Raw genomic sequence first — 8,538 nt, 5'->3', positions numbered from 1 at the left:
GAAAATAATAAATTAAAAAAATAATAGTTCTAGAGTATTTATCAATATTTTAATGTTTATTTGAAATAACCAATCGTAAGTGGAATTTTAAATATTGAACGATTGAAAACTGAATTATTAATACAATTTTTAACTTGAATTTGCTTAAAATGATATAATTTTGAAAAGTTACCAGTATTTTATTTTTTCTTCGATTTTGCGGAATTTGAAATGATAACGTGGATTTATTATTTTTAGCCGGAAATCTTTGAACTTTATTTTCTTAAGGCTTAAAATATATTGTTGGAAATTCAACTATTTTGTTAACAAATTATCTTTTTTGTTCGAGAATTCAACTGCTTCGCAGGAAATTCGTTCTTCTGGATTGAAAATTCATTTTTTTTGGTATAGTTCATGGTTGAAAATTGTACTGTCTTCTAAAAACCTCGACTTTTTTATTGAATATTCGACCATTTTTTAAAAAATGCAATTCTTCCTTGTTGAAGTTAATTATTTTTGGTTTAAAATTCAAGCATTAGATTACAAATTTGTCTTTGTAAATTGAAAATCCAACTATTTTGTTGAAAATTCAATATATTTTGACTTGAAATCTCAAGCGTTTCATATTGAATTCAATATGGTAGATTTAATAATAATAATATTTCCCTATTATTCCCCTACTTTCGTGAAAAATAAACCTTTTTCTCGTGTTTTGAAATCATGTTGTGCTCTGAATTGTGTTAAAATATTATGTTTCTATGTTTTGAGTTTTATTCTATGCGTTTATCAAATAAAATGGGGGAAAAATCTAGACCTAAAACGAAGGGAGATGTTCGTATTTATTTCACCCTGGAGGTTTCGGCGTTGCGTGATGATCTATGACGAAGAATTTTAGGGGTGGAAAAAGAATAAAAAATCGCGTCACTTTTCTTTTAAACAGGTCTTTAATGGACCTTATTTTACCAACAAAATGTAATTATATATTAATAATTGCTAAATAATATTTTTATAAATATATTTAAAGAAACTTTTTCGAATATTTGAAGGAATGTAACGACATAATCCAACAATTAAAGTGCATAAAGAAGAATAAAATTGAATGGAATAGGATAGAAAGGGATAAGAGGACACTGTAAGCCTTCAAGGAAACTGTTAAATCTATTAGAGCCTTTCATGAGTGCCGTATGATGATCATGGGTCCCAGAAAAAAGAAGGTGCTGTGGACCATAAAACGAAGGTTAACATACTCATACTACACACATGCACATAAAAAAATTTTACTCTCGCTTTTTTGTAGTTCAGTGGGTCCAGGTTGCAGGTAGGGCGATGAAATCGCCCGGTAGATCGTAGGCACGGGAAATGTGCCCTAGACCCTAGAGCCCTCAGGAAAAGATCATCACTGATAAAAATTGTAAACTCGTCGCCTGCTATATAAAAACTCATATAGTGTGACGAGAATAAAAAAAGGAATTTTCGGGTAAAAAGGGAGACTTTATCCATTTCTAGATCTAGCGGGGTCCTCCGGTGTCGACCTTGCTATGGGCTATCTTTGCTCTTGAAACACTAGACACTGATCCCCCTGACGAGATTAATCTACGACGTGGATCCCATTCTGGCTTTTCGTTATTTTTATTTTTATTTCTTTTCGCGGGGACACGGGAAATAAAAAATATAGTTTTACGACTTGGGTTGATACTAAGAAAATGGTTAGATGCTTATAAAGACAAGAGAAATGTGCTGTTTGAAATAGTAAATGAGAAGAGTCAGTTTGTTATTTGTTGTTTGGAAAACTTGTTTCTCTAATGTTAAATTTGTCAACTTTTTGTCTAATGTAATGGATCACCTTTATCTAGATGTTGTACTATTGTGTAATAATGGAAGCTTTTTGAAAGTGTTGGATTTCAGAAACAAAGAGTTATTACTCACAAATTAAAGACATTAGGTAAAAAAAGTGTTTACCAACAGAAAAGATAGAAAGATTAGACCAAAAGGGAATTTTCTCTTGAAGAAAATGTGTAATTTATTACGTTAGAGGTTTCTTAATCATTTGAAAAAATCTGAACAAATGAGCTTCTTCATATAAAAGAGTTTTCAAGTAAAAATTATAACTGAAATGATGAGCCTATAACTAAAAAATTATATTGTAACCAAATCAGTAAAGAAAAATTCATTTTCAACAAAAAAAAAAGGATTTTTAACCAATTTTTTGAAGTTCTTACATTAAAAAAATGGAACTAAAATGATGAATCTTTAAACAAATTATTAAATTAAAATAAATAAATAAAATTTTCAACCAAAAATGGAAGTTTTTAATTTTGATTTCCAAACATTAAGTTTTAACAACAAAAAGAACGAATTTTCAACAAAATAGTTTTTTGAATTTGAAAATATGAACTTTTAACAGGCATTTTAATTCTTGAGAAAATAATTGTATTTTTTACCAAAATATTTGCATTTTTCAATCTAAAAAGAATTTTGAACGAATCAGTTGAATTTCCACCATAAAGGATCATTTTTTAACATACTTCTTAAATTTTTAAACAAATGAATTTAATTTGTAATCAACTGGTTTAATTTTCAACCAAAAATAGAATAGTTAAATTTCCAGTTAAAGAAATAATATCTAACACAAATTTTGTTTAACAACATATTTGCGTTTTTAATAAAAACAGATGACGTTTCTACTAAAAAATATGAATTTTAAAAACAAAAAGACGAAATATATTTTAGATATATAATAATAAAATAGTTAAATATTATTATCATGCACACGGAGAGATATTTTAAGAGATTAATTCACGGAACTGCTCCGAGATCTTAGTTCTTGCGCCAAAGCTAGAATAAGATCAAGGAGTAGTTTCGTAAATTAATATCTTAAAATTTCTCTCCGTGTAAGAATATTAAAATAAGAAAACAAAATATTTTCAAAAATATTTTTCTCAGGTGTAAAAAAGGCTGTCAATCAACTCTTAATTATTTACAAGAATATGTGTCAGGAAATTAACTTCTTGGTTGAAAATTCATCTATTTAGTTGTGGCTTCAACTATTTTGTTAAAAATTTGACTTTCTTCATTGAAAATTTATCATTTTAGTCGAAAATTCAAGTATTTTATTTTAAATTCGTGTATTTTGTTGAAATTGCATCTTTTGCTAGAAAACTAATCTCTTTGGTTGTAAATTTACCTTTGTAGGTTAAAAAAGCACTATTTCGTTAAAGACGTCTTTTTAAGTCAAAAGTCCAATAGTTTCGTTTAAAGTTTTCGCTTTGGATTAAAACTTTTTGTTTTTTAAAAAAGTTATCTTACTTGGTTGAAAATGAATTTTTTTTTTTAATTCAACGTTTCTGATTGAAGATTCAACTACTTGGTTCAAAAGTTATCTCTTTTGATTGATTCATCGCTGGTTAGTTGAAAATTAAAAATTCCTCTTTTCTCCTTAAAAATGCAACTACTTGGTCGAAAGTTGATCTGCTTTGTTCTTTAATAAACATTATAATTTAATTTGTTAAATATTAGATTAAATTATGTTAAAAATTAATTCATTTTTGGTTAGAATCAAATTTTTTTAATGAAATTTTATTATTGGTTGAAAGTTGTTATTTATTAGTTGAAAAGTCAACAATTTTGTTGAAAATTCATATTATCGAGTTGAAAATTCAACCGTTTTTAGAAAATTAAACGTTTTGGCTTAAAAATTCATTTCTTACACTGAAAAGTTGTCTTTTTGTTTTGAAAATTCATCTCTTGCAGTAGACAATTTTTGGTTTGTTTGTTGAAAAGACAACTGTTTGGTTGAATATTAATCTATTTTGATTAGGGATTCAAATTTTTTTAGCCACACAACCAAAAAATTAATAAAATATTTTTTGTGTTAAATATTAGCCGTTACATTATATTTTTCGTTGAGAATTTCGCAGGACAAAAATTTCAAGAGTTGACTAACCTAAATTAAAGGGCGCTATAGTCGACAACAAGCAAAAATTTTGAGAAAAAACTATCTGGTTCAAAATTCATCTTTGTGAGTCGAAAATTAAACTATATGGCTGAAAAATAAAACCATTTGTTATTTATCTTAACAGAAGTAAATTATTATACAATTAAGTCATTTCCCTTTTGGGACAATAATTCTTAAATTATATTTTACGCATATAATACAAGTGTGTAAAAAAGAATATTTTCAAAAATATTTGGTTTAAGTGCAAAAACCAGAGGCTATCAATCAATTCTAAATTATTGGTGTGTTTTTAGGGTCCTAATAAGCTATTCTATCACAAATATTATTGTCGATTATCAAATCGAAATCATAATTATTATGATGTAATCCACTTTGATCCACGTTTGATATCTGATTCAGATTCCGCCCATTTGCCCTGAAGCTAAAACTGTTAAACTGAAACACAATCAAATTACATTTTTTAAAAACAGCAACAGTTCTCTGAAAGATTCCAATTTACTCGACCCAAACTTTTTAGTCAACTTCAAATTGAAAATGTTAATTCACCTCTGAATACTTTTAAATTTAACAATGGCGTGACCGTTTTTTTTTTTGCAAAACGCTTTTATAAAGAGGAAATGAAGAGGACATCGCATCAGGACTAAAGAATGAAACCGCGCGCTTCATGATCCATGAAATTGCTTCTCCGAGTGTCCGAAAGTCATCTTTGATCAAGGATGTGAATTTTTCTATTTTGTTGAGCGTAAAAATCATCTAATGTCCGATACGTGACCGTGACTTATTCCACCTGATTTTATAAATAACGAAAAAGTTCCTTTCAGAATACAAGTGCCGGGGAAATCAAAGGAACGTTTGAAAATCAATAGAAGCGGTGCCCTGTAATTTCAAGACCGTTATTTGGCGGTCTCGGTTTCAAGCAATTAAGCCTCTTGATTCGAGCTTCCCTTTCACAAACGATCAGTGAATGGCCTCCACCTCCTTATGATTGTTTTCGTGTGTCTTTCGTCTGTTTCTCACGGGGGATCTTTTAGGACGCTAATGACCTCATGGAAAACAAAGTTCTGTTGGGAAAATTTGGTGGAAGAATAACGATTTTTGGCAGGAAATACATGGTGCATTGTTGGTAATCTGTCTTTAATTATCTTGATCTCGCTACTTTATTTAGAAAATTTCTTATCCGTTTAACTGAATGTTCCTTAATTAAAAAACGTATAATACAATGTTCTAAAAAATTTTCCGGATGTTTGTGCATGTGTGGATAACTGTGTGTGGAATTTTGTACATTACGTTTTTTGTGAGTACTATATTTTGAAAATGGGTTTTATATAGTCAAACATCTTCCATTAACATAATTTCAAGTCGATGCCAGGGCATAAAAGATTCCTGAGTTATGATTATTGATATTTTTTGAAAAATTGATGTTTATAGTAAAAAAATTCTCATCCGCGTAAATTAAATTTTATAATGGAGTAGGAATGATTCGTTCATTTGAGGCAAATCGACTGACTTATAATAAGAATACATGTTATCAAAGATCGAAAAAGTTTTTTCGTTCATAATATTTAAAAAAAATGGTTTGTTCCAGTCAAACTTTTTCAATTACATAATTAAAAAATTATGCGTAAACGGAAAAGATTAATTGATTCGAGAGTATTCGATTTGCCTATGCTATAGTATTAATCTATTGTAATGCAGTGTATGGAAGTTATCGTCATTTATATAATATGAAAAATTTATTTTAAACAGAAAAACTTTTTTCATTAACATAATTCAAAATTCATGTAAGAACAGATGAGGAAGCGAAGTGCTTATCAAATGAGCACAATAAAATTGCAAATGTAAACAAACTGACGATAGCCAACATCTAATTCACAGCTAGTTTATACATTTACTTTGATAAAAGTTCAACTAATATGTTAAAAGAATATTTTTTTGGCTGAAGGTTCTTTTGTTTGCTGAAATTCCTTTTTTTAAATTGATTTTTAACTAGAAATTTAGCTTTTAATGTGCAGAATTCAGAAAAAACTAAGAATCCAACGACTAAATTTTGACAACCATCATAAAATTTTCCTTTTGTAATTTGAAAAAAATAAATAAAAACTTTCCTCACAAAGAAAATAAAAAAATTCTTTTGGACCAAAAAAAGAATGAGAAGTGAACCAGCCAAATCCCCTTCCTTCTATTTTTTATTTCTTTCGTCTTTTTTATTTTTAATATTATCAAATCACAATAAAAAACATTTGTAAATAATAATCACCAACGTTCTAGCCCTCATATATAGCCCCCTTTTCGCAAATTTTCATATTAGTTTTATTTTCAGAAATTCTGCACATTAACTTGATTATTGGACGTTAAATAGGATTTCAAATCTGATTTTATTTATTATTAAATTTCTTAAATTTTAATGTAGCTTTTGTTGAAAAGTGATCTTTTTCCGTTGAAAATTGATATTTTTTGTATATAACTAATCTTCTTGGTCTGAAATACCATTATTTTTAATGTAACTATTTCGTTGAAAATTTTCTATTTTGCAGAAATCCGATGATACCTTTGTGTAGAAAATTTAACTATTTTGTTAAAGTTTCTTTTTGAGAAAATTATTACTTTTTATTGGAGATTTCATACTTTCCTGGTTGAAGTATCAGCTATGACATTTTTTGTCGAGAATCCATCTCTTTTTTTTAAATTCAACTTTTCGGTTTGAAAGTTTAAATATCTTCTAGAAATTCGTCTTTTTAGGTTTAAAGTTCAATTATCTGGTAGTAAATTCAACTACTTTGTTAAGAATAAATTTTTGATTTGTTAAACATACAAATATTTGGTTGGAAATTGCAACTGCCTTTGGTTAAAGTTCAATATTTTTGTTTGAAAATTAGAATATTTGGTTAAAAATTCATCTCTTTGGATAGGAAATAGAAGTATTGGGCTAAAAATTCAGTGATTTGTTGAAAAATTAATTGTTCTGTTGAAAAATTAAGTGCTGTATTAAAAACGCATATTTTTTAATGAAAATTTAACTGCTTGGTTGAAAATTGATCTATTTTGTCCTTTTGAATTGTTGATCAACTGTAATTAAATAAGTAACCGGTTTTTAATTAAAAAATTAATAGATTCATATTTAAACGCAATCATGTCATTTTAAATCCTATATTTAAATATTGTTTTACTTCTTTTAAATAAAAATTTTTGCATTTGAAAGACATTCAATTTAAAATTGTTCAATTGAAAAAGGTTAAAAGCTTCCATTTTATACGTTTAAACTTTACATTATTGGGCGTTTGAATAAAAAAATGATGAACAAAACATTTTTTCAACTTCAATTTTAAAAGTTTAAAATCCAAAGCAGTTCCATTTTAAGTAGCTTAATTTTAAGTTCAATTTTGATTAAATTTAATAAAAAAAAATCAGCTTCAAGAGTTCGAATTTCTTAGTTTCAATGAGCGCGTCAAATAATTATAAACCGGGAAAAAAATCCGTGAAATACCATCCAATTTTTTTCCTTAATTAAAGCGACCAGCCTGTATTTTTAAAACATTAAAATTGATAATTTGCACGTTTGAAAAGTTTGCAAGAAGAACAAAGTTGCAAGTTTTCAAAAATCCTTTAATATTTGAAAATTCTAAATAATTTTTAGAAAGTACAAAAATTGTACTTATGCTTTCTAAAAGGTTTAAGATATGGATTAAAATAATTACTAAAACAGTGAAACATAATTAATTGTTTGATCGTATATTGATCGAATAATAATGATGATGAACCATAATGATCAAATAATTTTAGAGTTCGGGAATTTTCAGCGACCTAGAACTATTATTCTCACCGCTGGGCGTTGACGATAAATAAAAAGTAATAGAGAAGAAATATAAATTGTCTTGAATTTTTTTACAAAAAATATCGCGCTAGTCTATATTTTCTCTTTAAATTATTAGTAATTATCATATTTAACTTTTACCTCGCCGAATTTTCATATTTATCAGTTCGGTAATTATTTTGAAACTTCGAGTTTTTTTTTTACCGAAAGGTTATTTATCATTATGATTCACCGAGTTTTTCTCATTTCCGCACTTCGGAACAAATTCTGTAATTTCTCAAGAACAATTTTTTTTCGTACACGAATCTACTAATGCGTTAAAAAAAATGAATGAATGATTAATCTATTAATTTTTTATTTGTTTAAGAAACGTGTTGCAAGTTTATAAATTATCAAATAAATTTACACCATCCTGAATCTGAAATACAATAATAACGAATTGAATGGAATATAATTGTAGTGCACTGATGTACTCTGAGGGTCGACGCTCGTGTTACACTTTCCTAGAAGAGAGTAACAAAGAGCGATACTTACATTACAGCGCAACATTCAAGTCTTGTATTATTGCACCTTTAATTGAGGGTGCGGATACAATAAGAATAAAGGAACGAACGCTCGAAAAGAAAAATTATTGTCCAAGCGTCTGGTGATATTCAAATTTTAAGGTTAAAAAATTAAATATGGTTTTATAGAGTAAGACGAGACAGAGCTTTTTCTTTGAAAAAATTTCTTTAAATAATTTGAATGATATTAAAGTGAAAGAAATTACCTATAGTGAATTATTTTTTTAAAC

Source organism: Belonocnema kinseyi, chromosome 2 (genome assembly GCF_010883055.1).
Source record: "Belonocnema kinseyi isolate 2016_QV_RU_SX_M_011 chromosome 2, B_treatae_v1, whole genome shotgun sequence".
Classification (NCBI taxonomy): Eukaryota; Metazoa; Arthropoda; class Insecta; order Hymenoptera; family Cynipidae; genus Belonocnema; species Belonocnema kinseyi.
This window is presented reverse-complemented; position numbering follows the sequence as displayed.